The 14,809-nt window shown below is 41.0% G+C and overlaps 1 protein-coding gene across 3 annotated transcripts in view; it reads right to left on the bottom strand.

The window, feature by feature from the left end:
- Window positions 1-10,732, bottom strand: part of nlgn1 (neuroligin 1) — a 115,608-nt gene extending 104,876 nt beyond the window's left edge. For 2 of the 3 annotated variants that reach the window (XM_061883259.1, XM_061883260.1), the window contains exon 1: window positions 8,923-9,284. The gene's annotated coding sequence lies outside the window, so the exon portion shown is untranslated. Of the gene's footprint in view, window positions 1-8,922; window positions 9,285-10,651 lie in introns of those variants that run through there. The other variant, XM_061883258.1, reaches the window with a different exon arrangement.
- Between the last annotated feature and the right edge of the window lie 4,077 nt (window positions 10,733-14,809).

Genomic DNA, 14,809 nt, shown 5'->3' with positions numbered 1-14,809 from the left:
TTCCAAAGCTGTAAGTATCATCCCCCTACTGCTAAAACGCTATAAATAAACATCTTACTTTACTTTTTGTTATGATCCGCTGCCCAGATCATATTATGTTTTGAGTCTTTTTGTACTATGTTTCTGCTAATGTTTGCCTTAGTTCCTGGTTGCGCTTCCTTGTTTGATCTTGTCTTTCACCTGCCACTTGTTTCTTGACGCGCACCTGCCTTGTGATTACTGCCTTATTTAAGCCTGCCTTTTACGTTGATTCGACCTTGCTTCCTGATTTGTGTTTTCACAACAGTGACGACTCTGATCCAATCCCTTATTCCTGTTCGCAATGTGATAGCAAAATTACTTATACTTGTTTAAATAGATGATGTTCTTTGAACTGGGTACCAAAAGTTGTTTATTAGGTTTAGGAATGTGACGCTCTGCAAGAGGCCTCTAATCTGATCGGGCTCTTTCTCCTGTGTCTTTGATGTGACATGTGGACTATAGTTGACTTGGGCATGTGTTTTCCCTCTTCCTTACCCCCAACAGAGCTAAATTGTTCCCCTTTCCTGAGTGACCCCCCTCCTCTGGGCAAATGACACCCTCTCTCCTTCACAGGGCTTTGGGTATTCATTCCACTGGTGTACTGTATGTAAATGAGCATGGAGGGTGGGACTTCTGAGAATGTATAATTGTCATGTCAAATTCTAAAAGGGGTTAGAACAAGCTGGAACGAACGGATGTGTCGTTCTGGTTTGGTCTCGCTTTGCAAAGCTTATTTGTTTGTTACTTTAATAAATAATTTTAAAGCTATTTGTCACTAAAGGATCGTCTTTAAGAAATTTCCACGACAGCAACCAGCTAGCTTCCTTGCTAAGTATTTGTTTTTTCTCCAGCTCCCATGCTAGCGCTTTTGTTTTTTTTGTAGCTCCCATGCTAGTTCTGTATGTTTTGCCTTTTGCAAGTTTTCTGTTTCATGGTCTGATTTAATTTCAAATAAATCATAATTTCAATCAATCAATCAATGTTTACTTATATAGCCCTAAATCACTAGTGTCTCAAAGGGCTGCACAAACCACAACACAAACCACTATGACATCCTCGGTAGGCCCACATAAGGGCAAGGAAAACTCACACCCAGTGGGACGTCGGTGACAATGATGACTATGAGAACCTTGGAGAGGAGGAAAGCAATGGATGTCGAGCGGGCCTAACATGATACTGTGAAAGTTCAATCCACAATGGATCCAACACAGTCGCGAGAGTTTAGTCCAAAGCGGATCCAACACAGCAGCGAGAGTCCCGTTCACAGCGGAGCCAGCAGGAAACCATCCCAAGCGGAGGCGGATCAGCAGCGCAGAGATGTCCCCAGCCGATACACAGGCAAGCAGTACATGGCCACCGGATCGGACCGGACCCCCTCCACAAGGGAGAGTGGGACATAGAAGAAAAAGAAAAGAAACGGCAGATCAACTGGTCTAAAAAGGGAGTCTATTTAAAGGCTAGAGTATACAAATGAGTTTTAAGGTGAGACTTAAATGCTTCTACTGAGGTGGTATCTCGAACTGTTACCGGGAGGGCATTCCAGAGTACTGGAGCCCGAACGGAAAACGCTCTATAGCCCGCAGACTTTTTTTGGGCTTTGGGAATCACTAACAAGCCGGAGTCTTTTGAACGCATTCATTTCTTACCTTCACGCTGTGTCCGTAGCTCGACTGCATCAAGAAAGAACGAACCCGCATCACGATGCCCCCGTAATCGTTACACTTTTACCCAAGGTTTAGCAATTTGTTACAAGCAGTAAACAATATTGTGTATTTTGTATTCAGAGGCAGTGCAAGCAGCAAGTGCAAAGACAAGGAAACAGTGATACCACCATACATACAGTAAATAGGTTTTAAAATAAATCTGAATAAATAAATAAAATTTGTATAAATACATAAAATTGGAATACTTTTTCAAAATTATGTGGTGTTGAGGGGCAGTAACAGGGAGTGAGTTCAATGTTCATCTACAATTTTTCACATCTAACAACCAGTTTATTCCTCAAACTTCTCAAGTTGTTTATTCGAGTCGATCTTTCTTGCTTGACTAAAAGGTGATGACTTTTCTGACTTGTAAATGTTTTTACAATGTTGGATATAGGCTCCGGCACCCCCGCGACCCCAAAAGGGACAAGGCGGTAGAAAATGGATGGCTGGATGGATGGATACTTGTGTTAAACAATGCCAAAGCATCCAATCATAAGGCCCATGCAGTTCTAGAAGCCTCTAAACGCCACCTTGCGGTCTTTTTTCAACAGTGGATACATTTTATTTGATTTATTTGACAGGGACGGTATAATTAAACTTTGCTACCCACAGGTAACCGATGTTAAAGTACTAACCCCCTTTCCATATGAGTTGGTAAATTGTGTTAGATGTAAATATAAACGGAATACAATGATTTTCAAATCATTTTCAACCCATATTCAGTTGAATATGCTACAAAGACAACATTTTTTTTTGTGCAAATAATCATTAACTTTAGAATTTGATACCAGCAACACGTTACAAAGAAGTTGGGAAAGGTGGCAACAAATACTAATTCAGTTGAGGAATGCTCATCAAACACTTATTTGGAACATCCCACAGGTGTGCAGGCCAAATTGGAACAGGTGGGTGCCATGATTGGGTATAAAAGCAGCTTCCATGAAATGCTAAGTAATTCACAAAGAAAGATGGGGTGAGGGTCACCAATTTGTAAGCAAATTGTCGAACAGTTTTAGAACAACATTTCTCAACGAGCTATTGCAAGGAATTTAGGGATTTTACCATCTACGGTCCGTAAAATCATCAAAAGGTTCAGAGAATCTGGAGAAATCACTGCACGTAAGCCATGATATTACGGACCTTTGATCCCTCAGGCGGTACTGCATCAAAAACCGACTGTGTGTAAAGGATATCACCATGTGGGCTCAGGAACACTTCATAAAACCCCTGTCAGTAACTACAATTGGTCGCTACATGTGTAAGTGCAAGTTAAAACCCATTTATCAACAACACCCAGGAACGCCGCTGGCTTCGCTGGGCCCGAGCTCATCTAAGATGGACTGATGCAAAGTGGAAAAGTGTTCTGTGGTCTGACGAGTCCAAATTTCAAATTATATTTGGAAACTGTGGACGTGGTGTCTTCCGTAACAAAGAGGAAAATAACCATCCGGATTGTTATAGGCGCAAAGTTCAAAAGCCAGCAATTGTGATGGTATGGGGTTGTATTAGTGCCCAAGGCATGGGTAACTTACACATCTGTGAAGGCACCATTTATGCTGAATGGTCCATACAGGTTTTGGAACAACATATGTTGCCATCAAAGCAACATTATCATGGATGCCCCTGCTTATTTCAGCAAAACAATGCCAAGCCATGTGTTGCAACAGCGTGGCTTCGTAGTAAAAGAGTGCAGGTACTTTCCTGGACTGCCTGCAGTCCAGACATGTGTCCCATCGAAAATGTGTGACGCATTATGAAGCGTAAAATACGACAACAAGACCCCGGACTGTTGAACAACTTAAGCTGTACATCAAGCAAGAATGGGAAAGAATTCCACTTTCAAAGCTTCAACAATTAGTTTCCTCAGTTACCAAACGTTTGAGTGTTGTTAAAAGAAAATGTGATGTAACACAGTGGTGAACATGCCCTTTCCCAACTACTTTGGCACATGTCGCAGCCATGAAATTCTGAGTTAATTATTATTTGCAAAAAATATAAAGTTTATGAGTTTGAACACCAAATATGTTGTCTTTGTAGCATATTCAACTGAATATGGGTTGAAAAGGATTTGCAAATCATTGTATTCCGTTTATATTTACATCTAACACAATTTCCCAACTCATATGGAAACAGGGTTTGTATTAGAGGGGTAACGATTCATTTAAACAACGATTCCATTCGGTTTAGAATTTATGGTTGAAACGATTCAGTGAGTTGAAATCGATTCAGTAACTTTTTAGTCAAAAACAATCAAACAGTGTGACTGAAATAAATAGTGGCAGGTGAAGTATCCGATATTCCTGTTATGTTTTTGTAAGAGAACGATGTTTACATGAAATATGGATATAAAAAACAATTAGTGGTCAATGAGTTCACACATTTTTTGAATAAAGCGCAACTCGTACTTTAGGTTAACAAGAGTAAACCTTTTTTGTGCTCATGTTAGATATTCAAAAAAAGGTTCAATTAATTTGAACAGTAGATTTAAAACTGCTTTTGCTGTGTTTTTTTCAATGTAAAGTAATTACAATCCATTCATTTTCTACCGCTTGTCTCTTTTGGGGTCGCTGGAGCTTATCTCAGCTGCATTCGTGTGGTAGGCGGGATACACCCTGGACAAGTCGCCACCTCATCGCAGTAAAGTAATTACAATATAAATAAAACTAAGTGCAAGCAACATTTCTTCAGGTTGAATTAGCAGTATTTACCTAAGAAATTAAGTGCAACTAAATATCCATCCATCCATCCATTTTCTACCACTCATCCCAAAAGGGGTCTGTGTTCGCCCAGTGATAAGGTGGCGACTTGTCCAGGGTGTAGACCGCCTTCCGCTCAAATGCAGCTGAGATAGGCTCCCGCACCCCCCACAACTAAATATTTTTAGATAAAATGATCAGGGGTTTGACCTGCTACTTCTCTCATTTTAATAAACACGGACGATCATAAAGACATAACCAAGGTGACGGTGGAAACGTCGGACCTAATAGGTGTATTGAATAAAGTTTGTGAAGTGTAACAACTTTTTCAGTCATAATTTACAAACCCCGTTTCCATATGAGTTGGGAAATTGTGTTAGATGTGAATATAAACGGAATACAATGATTTGCAAATCATTTTCAACCCATACTCAACCCATTGCAAATAATAATTAACTTAGAATTTCATGGCTGCAACACGTGCCAAAGTAGTTGGGAAAGGGCATGTTCACCACTGTGTTACATCACCTTTTCTTTTAACAACACTCAAACGTTTGGGAACTGAGGAAACTAATTGTTGAAGCTTTGAAAGTGGAATTATTTCCCATTCTTGTTTTATGAGGAGCTTCAGTCGTTCAACAGTCCGGGGTCTCCGCTGTCGTATTTAACGCTTCATAATGCGCCACACATTTTAGATGGGAGACATGTCTGGACTGCAGGCGGGTCAGGAAAGTACCCTCACTCTTTTACTAGGAAGCCACGCTGTTGTAACACGTGGCTTGGCATTGTCTTGCTGAAATAAGCAGGGGCGTCCATGATAACGTTGCTTGGATGACAACATATGTTGCTCCAAAACCTGTATGGACCATTCAGCATTAATGGTGCCTTCACAGATGTGTAAGTTACCCATGCCTTGGGCACTAATACACCCCCATACCATCACAGATGCTGGCTGCTGAACTTTGCGCCTATAACAATCCGGATGGTTATTTTCCTCTTTGTTCCGGAGGACTCCACGTCCAGAGTTTCCAAATATAATTTGAAACGTGGACCACAGAACACTTTTCCACTTTGCATCAGTCCATCTTAGATGAGCTCGGGCCCGGCGAAGCCAACGGCGTTCCTGGGTGTTGTTGATAAATGGCTTTGGCTTTGCATAGTAGAGTTTTAACTTGCACTTACAGATGTAGCGACAAACTGTAGTTACTGACAGTGGTTTTTTGAAGTGTTCCTGAGCCCACAAGGCGATATCCTTTACACGATGTCGGTTTTTGATGCAGTACCGCCTGAGGGATCAAAAGGTCTGTGATATCATCGCTTACGTGCAGTGATTTCTCCAGATTCTCTGAACCTTTTGATGATTTTACAGACCGTAGATGGTAAAATCCCTAAATTCCTTGCAATAGCTCGTTGAGAAATGTTCTAAAACTGTTCGACAATTTGCTTACAATTTGGTGACCCTCGTCCCATCCTTGTTTGTGAATTACTTAGCATTTCATGGAAGCTGCTTTTATACCCAATCATGGCACCCACCTGTTCCCAATTAGCCTGCACACCTGTGGGATGCTCCAAATAAGTGTTTGATGAGCATTTCTCAACTTTATCAGTATTTATTGCCACCTTTCCCAACTTCTTTGTCACGTGTTGCTGGCATCAAATTCTAAAGTTAATGATTATTTGCAACAACAAAACATTTTTTATCAGTTTGAACATCAAATATGTTGTCTTTGTAGCATATTCAACTGAATATGGGTTGAAAAGGATTTGCAAATCATTGTATTCCGTTTATATTTACATCTAACACAATTTCCCAACTCATATGGAGACGGGGATTGTAGAATATGTTCCCCTAGTGTCCAACAACGTCTAAATTAAGTCTTTGTTACTTAGTATATGTTCTCCATACTAAAGTGTTACCAAAAACACATAACTTTGTCTTGAATTTAAAAAAAAAAAATGTTTTGATTTTTACTAAGAAGGTTTTGGTTCCTCCAACAAGGTTAAGAATCACTGGTCTAAAATAATAGTGTGAGAGTCAAGTCCATAGCAGCCCTACTGATAATAAATCATAAAAAATAATAAGAACAAATAAAAAATACAATTAATAAGAATTATTATTTAAAATAGTTATCAAAAACCTGAATTGTAACCACAGAGCTGCTTTCACAATAACAAGGAATCCATTCGTTTTGTTCTCCACATCCTTTTTTTTTTTCACAATGATGATATACGGCCGGAGGAGAAGAAAGAGGACATATGAATACAGCATTGAGCAGATATGTTCCTTGAGGACTGAGCTATGTAGATCACGGCCCCGGGGACTGCATGGACGGATCGAGCCCCCAGAAAACAGCGAGCAGGGTGAATGCACAATAAGAAATACAAAACACACATTTAAAAATAAATAAATAATATTATTTATACATACATACACAGTGGGGCAAAAAAGTATTTAGTCAGCCACCGATTGTGCAAGTTCTCCCACTTAAAATGATGACACAGGTCTGTAATTTTCATCATAGGTACACTTCAACTGTGAGAGACAGAATGTGAAAAAAAAAATCCAGGAATTCACATTGTAGGAATTTTAAAGAATTTATTTGTGGAAAATAAGTATTTGGTCAACCATTCAAAGCTCTCACTGATGGAAGGAGGTTTTGGCTCAAAATCTTACGATACATGGCCCCATTCATTCTTTCCTTAACACGGATCAATCGTCCTGTCCCCTTAGCAGAAAAAACAGCCCCAAAGCATGATGTTTCCACCCCCATGCTTCACAGTAGGTGTGGTGTTCTTGGGATGCAACTTAGTATTCTTCTTCCTCCAAGTTTATACGAAAAAGTTCTTTTTGGTTTCATCTGACCACATGACATTCTCCCAATCCTCTGCTGTATCACCCAAGTATCCATTTTGGTATAAACTCAACTCGTCGTGTTTGGAGGAAGAAGAATACTGAGTTGCATCCCAAGAACACCATACCTACTGTGAAGCATGGGGGTGGAAACATCATGCTTTGGGGCTGTTTTTTCTGCTAAGGGGACAGGACGATTGATCCGTGTTAAGGAAAGAATGAATGTGGCCATGTATCGTGAGATTTTGAGCCAAAACCTCCTTCCATCAGTGAGAGCTTTGAATGGTTGACCAAATACTTATTCCTACAATGTGAATTCCTGGATTTTTTTTTCACATTCTGTCCCTCACAGTTGAAGTGTACCTATGATGAAAATCACAGACCTCTGTCATCATTTTAAGTGGGAGAACTTGCACAATCTAAATACCTTTTTGCCCCACTGTATGTGTGTGTGAATGTGTGTGTGAATGTTGTCTATCTGTGTTGGCCCTGCGATGAGGTAGCGACTTGTCCAGTGTATACCCTGCCTTCCGCCCGCTTGTAGCTTAAATAGGCACCAGCAACCCCCGTGACCACAAAGGGAATAAGCAGTACAAAATGGATGGAGATATATATACATATATATATATATATATAGGGGGTAGTGCGTCTGCCTCACAATACGAAGGTCCTGCAGTCCTGGGTTCAAATCCAGGCTCGGGATCTTTCTGTGTGGAGTTTGCATGTTCTCCCCGTGAATGCGTGGGTTCCCTCCGGGTACTCCGGCTTCCTCCCACTTCCAAAGACATACACCTGGGGATAGGTTGATTGGCAACACTAAATGGTCCCTAGTGTGTGAATGTGAGTGTGAATGTTGTCTGTCTAGCTGTGTTGGCCCTGCGATGAGGTGGCGACTTGTCCAGGGTGTACCCTGCCTTCCGCCCGACAGTAGCTGAGATAGGCGCCAGCACCCCCAGCGACCCCGAAAGGGAATAAGCGGTAGAAAATGGATGGATGGATATATATTAGGATGAAAGTAGCTCAGCTTCAAATGCACTTGATGAAAATATATGAATAATCTATACATCTTTGAGGGGTAACACCATGCAGACATTTTTTCCTGCACTACGGTGCCCCAATGGGGACAACTTTCAACCACACATGAATATAAACACGCATACATAAACATAGCCTAAGTATGTGACACTAAAACATACACATATCTACACGTACTTGGCCTGTTTCCCTTCCTGCAGCCCACCAGTGATATATATATATATATTAAAAAAAATGCACATATTAAATGACGATTACACAGAAATGTGTGAGAAATTCCACGCTCACGCAAAGGGTGCGAGCGTCACGTCTCCCGTGCGCGGTTTTTTTTTTTTTTTTTTTTCATGCATGTGCAAACGTGCACGGTTAGTGGCGGCACATATATTCCAATCACGGATGCTTGTGCTTCCCTTGTGAAGGTGCGCAGCTGCAAGGGGCAAATTGCAGGGGGTTGGGGGGGCTGGGGGGGCACCCAAAAAAACAAAAAGGGTATATATATTTTTTTTTTCCTCAAGAAAAATAAGATGAAAGGCAAAAAAAGGGACTCAACACCACACCCCGAGCATCAAATTGTGCAACATTAATAAGACAAGGGCTTGATGGCAAGACTCACCGATGACGCTAAAGAAGGCAGCACCCGGGATGCAAGACAATATTCTGCACCTATGACAACATTTACCATGCATGTGAATATTGTGCTGCTCGCTGATCTTCATCCGTCCGCTGCGTCTCTTAGGAATAGAATAAATCCCTTTTTGTCCGACGTACAGTCCATAGCAGCAAGGAAACGCTGAAAAAAAAATTTAAAAAATAAAAATAAAAAAAGGGAAGAAGAAAGAGCACGAATGGTGGATTTGCAATGAAGGAAGGGAGCAAATGAAAGGAATTCCACGCTTGCTTAATCCACGTCCACGTTTGACGCACAAGCGCCTACTTGATAATGGCGCTGATGCTGAAGATGAAGGATTCCGAGCCTTCCTCCCCCAACCCCCAACATCATCATCGTCACCGCCAACGCTGTAGCACAGGGGTGTCCTAATTTTTTCCACTGAGGGCCGTACACTGAATAATCAGAGCAGGCGGGGGCCATTTATTTTAAAAAAACAACAATATATTAGTGTGGGGGAAAAAAAATCGATTCGAATATGAATCGCGATTCTCACGTTGTGCGATTCAGAATTAAAAAAAAATAAAAAAATGTTTCATCAATCCAACAAAACAATAACAATGCAATCCAATTCCAAAACCGAACCTGACCCAGCAACACTCAGAATTGCAATAAACCGAGCAATTGAGAGGGCTTCACGGTGGCAGAGGGGTTAGTGCGTCTGCCTCACAATACGAAGGTCCTGCAGTCCTGGGTTCAAATCCAGGCTCGGGATCTTTCTGTGTGGAGTTTGCATGTTCTCCCCGTGAATGCGTGGGTTCCCTCCGGGTACTCCGGCTTCCTCCCACCTCCAAAGACATGCACCTGGGGATAGGTTGATTGGCAACACTAAATTGGCCCTAGTGTGTGAATGTGAGTGTGAATGTTGTTTGTCTATCTGTGTTGGCCCTGCGATGAGGTGGCGACTTGTCCAGGGTGTACCCCGCCTTCCGCCCGATTGTAGCTGAGAAAGGCGCCAGCACCCCCCGCCACCCCAAAAGGGAATAAGCGGTAGAAAATGGATGGACAAAGATGACACAGAACAAACCAAAAGTAGTGAAACAAAAATGAATATTATCAACAACAGTATCAATATTAGTTATAATTTCAGCATAGCAGTGATTAAAAATCCCTCACTGACATTATCATTAGACATTTATAAAAATAATAATAAAAGAACAATAGTGTCACAGTGGCTTACACTTGCATCGCATCTCATAAGCTTGACAACACACTGTGTCCAATATTTTACAAAGATAAAATAACTCATGTTTTTGGTTCGTTTACTAGTTTTAACAAATCAGTTGATAAAACATTGTCCTTTACAATTATAAAAGCTTTTAAAAAAAAATAATCTACTACTGTGCTAGCATGTCAGCAGACTGAGGTAGATCCTGCTGAAATCCTATGTATTGAATGTGTCAGGACTAGGACTTAATTGGATTAGTTTTGCTTCTTCGATGCAGAGGGACTTTGGAACGAGCCAGGCGTGAATTCAGGTACATGATTAATTTATTAATATACTAAATACGAAAAGGCAAAACAAAGGGTGTGCTCGGTGGCGGATAATAATCTATACTAATGTTAAAACAAAACAGCACAATGGCATGACTATCTACAAATAAACAAAAGGTACCATCAATGATACACAACAAACCAAAAACTTGCACAGAGGCATAAATACAAAGAAACTTACTTGGCGTGGACAAAACCGAAAAGCATGGCATGAGGGTTGGAGCAGCAAGCAGTAAGCCGAGGAAGAGAAAACAAATGACCTAAATAGTGGCTGTGGTGATGAGAAACAGGTGTGGGGCTGAGGGCAGGGGCGTGACTTGGAGACCAGGTGGAAACTAATGCGTAACTATGGAAACAAGCAAAACCAGGAAGTGCAGAACGGAGAAACAAGAGTCCAAAAACAAAACATAAACATGATCAAACAAAAAACTGATTTACAGGCGTGACAGAATGAATACACAATTGTTTTGAATGGAGAATCGCGTTGAATCGAAAAAAAAAATATCGATATATAATCGAATCGCGACCCCAAGAATCGATATTGGATCAAATCGTGGGACACCCAAAAATTCACAGCCCTACAATATATGAATAAAAAATATACATTTAGGCCTCCACTCAGGCTTGATCCCAGGGACCCCAAAGGGTTTTGGTTAAAATAAAATGTTAAAAATGTGTCATTATTCAGTATTATTATTTCTATTATTATTCAAGTTTTAAATCTCTAGATCAGGGGTGTCAAACGTGGGCCGGATCAGGTCCCCGAACAGGTTTTATCCGGCCCTCCGGATGAGTTTGCTGAGTACCGTATTTCCTTGAATTTCCGCCGGGGCGCTAATTAATTTAAAACCTCTTCTTACTCCGGCACTTACCAAAGGTATGCAGTAAAAATTTGAGTGTGATGTAAGCTTGGACCTTAAGTCCTACTGAATAGCTCTTAATCTTCTTCCCTTTATGCGATTTCAAATTACCGGTATTGAAATCAGCCTCCTCCATTTTCAAAATGATGACAGGGGAAGTGTCACTCGTGACGTCACGAGTTTGACCAGGCGGTAATACTAAGCATGCGCTAATTATTTTGGGAAGGGAGTTTGACCCGGCAGTAATTCAAGTCAGGCGCATACTATATGCCCTGCGGCAATTCAAGGAAATACGGTATGTATAAAAAAATATACATTTAGGTCTCCACTCAGGCTTGATCCCAAGGACCCCAAAAGGTTTTGGTAAAAATAAATGTTAAAAATTTGTCATTATTCAGTATTATTATTTTTATTATTATTCAACTTTTAAATCTCTAGATCAGGGGTGTCAAACGTACGGCCCGCGGGCCGGATCAGGCCCCCAAACAGGTTTTATCCGGCCCGCCGGATGAGTTTGCTCGGTACCGTATTTCCTTGAATTTCTGCCAGGGCGCTAATTAATTTAAAACCTCTTCTCACTCCGGCACTTACCAAAGGTATGCAGTAAAAAATTGAGTGTGATGTAAGCTTGGACCTTAGATCCTACTGAATAGCTCTTAATCTTCTTCCCTTTATGCGATTTCAAATAACCGGTATTGAAATCAGCCTCCTCCATTTTGAAAATGATGACAGGGGAAGTGTCACTCTTAATGTCACGAGTTTGACCAGGCGGTAATAGTGAAGTGAATTATATTAATATAGCGCTTTTTCTCTAGTGACTCAAAGCACTTTACATAGTGAAACCCAATATCTAAATTACATTCAAACCAGTGTGGGTGGCACTGGTAGCAGGTGGGTAAAGTGTCTTGCCCAAGGACACAACGGCAGTGACTAGGATGGCGGAAGCGGGAATCGAATCTGCAACCCTCAAATTGCTGGCACGGCCACTCTACCAAGCGAGCTAAACCGCCCCTAAGCATGCACTAATTATTTTGGGAAGCGAGTTTGACCTGGCAGTAATTCAAGTCAGGTGCATACTATATGCCCTGCGGCAATTCAAAGAAATACGGTATGTATAAAAAAAATATACATTTAGGTCTCCACTCACCCAAGGACCCCAAAGGGTTTTGGTCAAAATAAAATGTTAAAAATGTGTGATTAGTCAGTATTATTATTTTATTATTATTCAAGTTTTAAATCGCTAGATCAGGGGTGTCAAACGTACGGATCAGGCCCCCGAACAGGTTTTTATCCGGCCCGCCGGATGAGTTTGCCAAGTATAAAAATAAGACATAATTTTTTAATGAAATAAACAGTTCTAAATGTGTCCACTAGATGTCACAATAGCAATTATTTGTATCTTTGTAGATTATGCTAAAAAATAAACCACAATATGTGAGAGCAGTGGTTCTCAACCTTTTTTCAGTCATGTACCCCCTGTGAACATTTTTTTTTTATTCAAGTACCCCCTAATCAGAGCAAAGCATTTTTTTGTTGAAAAAAAGAGATAAAGAAGTAAAATACAGCACTATGTCATCAGTTTCTGATTTATTAAATTGTATAACAGTGCAAAATATTGCTCATTTGTAGTGGTCTTGGAAAAAAAGATACAAAAATAACTAGCTCTCAACACTGAATATTGCATTGTTGCATTTCTTTTCACAGTTTATGACAGGGGTCGGGAACCTTTTTGGCTGAAAGAGCCAAGAAGCCATATATTTTAAAATGTATTTCCCTAAGAGCCATATATTTTTTTTTAACACTGAACACAATTAAACGTGTGCATTTTTAAGTAAGACCAACATTTCCAGACTATAATAGGTCTCTTATTCTTTATAATAACATTGTTATTCTGAAGCTAACTGTGGAGGGGGCGTGGGCTGCGGGCCTGCAGCAAAGCAGGATGTTGCCAGGACTGGCCTCGAAATAAGCGACAGATGCGTAGAAGGCCCACCTGGGCCTTGTTATCTAATCACTTGTCGCTCTGTTATAAGCAGCAGCCAGGAGGAGAGACAGGGTTAGAGCCGGAGCCAGAGCGCGAGTGAGGACGAAAGAGAAAAAGACAATTGCTGGAAAGCAACTGAGAGAAAGATAAAATTAAACAATATTGTAACCCTAAAACAGGCTCTTGGTGATCTGAAGAAGCCCCACACTAACCAATAATAAATAAATTACTTCTTACCATTAATGCAACGTCTTGAACATAAAAAAGCATGAGAATGTTTTATATTTTGAACGTTATTTTTAACACTGTGATCACAAGTGGAATTATTCATTACTTATCGTTTTAAGCAATGTCAGCTCAGATTTATCCGAGAGCCAGATGCAGTCATCAAAAGAGCCACATCTGGCTCTAGAGCCAAAGGTTCCCTACCCCTGGTTTATGAACTTACATTCATATTTTGCTACTACCTCAGTAGAAGCATTTAAGTCTCACCTTAAAACTCATCTGTATACTCTAGCCTTTAAATAGACCTCCTTTTTAGACCAGTTGATCTGCCGCTTCTTTTCTCTTTTTTCCTATGTCCCCCCCTCCCTTGTGGAGGGGGTCCGGTCCGATGACCATGGATGAAGTACTGGCTGTCCAGAGTCGAGACCCAGGATGGACCGCTCGTCGGGACCCAGGATGGACCGCTCGCCTGTGTATCGGTTGGGGACATCTCTACGCTGCTGATCCGCCTCCGCTTGGGATGGTTTCCTGTGGACGGGACTCTCGCTGCTGTCTTGGATCCGCTTTGAACTGAACTCTCGCGGCTGTGTTGGAGCCACTATGGATTGAACTTTCACAGTATCATGTTAGACCCGCTCGACATCCATTGCTTTCGGACCCCTAGAGGGGGGGGGGGGGGGGGGGGGGGGGGTTCGTTGCCCACATCTGAGGTTCTCTCCAAGGTTTCTCATAGTCAGCATTGTCACTGGCGTCCCACTGGATGTGAATTCTCCCTGCCCACTGGGTGTGAGTTTTCCTTGCCCTTTTGTGGGTTCTTCCGAGGATGTTGTAGTCGTAATGATTTGTGCAGTCCTTTGAGACATTTGTGATTTGGGGATATATAAATAAACATTGATTGATTGATTGATTTTGTTGAAGTATTATTCAATAAATACATTTTTAAAGGATTTTTGAATTGTTGCGATTTTTTAGAATATAAAAAAAAAATCTCACATACCCCTTGGCATACCTTCAAGTACCCCCATTTGAGAACCACTGCTCTAGATCAGGGGTGTCAAACTCATTTCAGCACAGGGGCCACGTTAAGGAAAATCTATTCCCAAGTGGGCCTGACTGGTAAAATCATTGCATGATAACTTAAAAATAAAGACAACTTCCGATTGTTTTCTTTTTTAAAAGATAATAGTGTTCCGTCTTCCTTTGTTGCTATTTCTATTTTTAAGTTTGAAAATGCTCCCATTGGTGTTCATTTTTAATCCATCAGAAGATG

Source organism: Nerophis ophidion, linkage group LG22 (assembly GCF_033978795.1).
Source record: "Nerophis ophidion isolate RoL-2023_Sa linkage group LG22, RoL_Noph_v1.0, whole genome shotgun sequence".
NCBI lineage: Eukaryota > Metazoa > Chordata > Actinopteri > Syngnathiformes > Syngnathidae > Nerophis > Nerophis ophidion.
The sequence above is the reverse complement of the archived record's forward strand: the minus strand, read 5'-3'. Positions and strand labels throughout refer to the sequence as shown.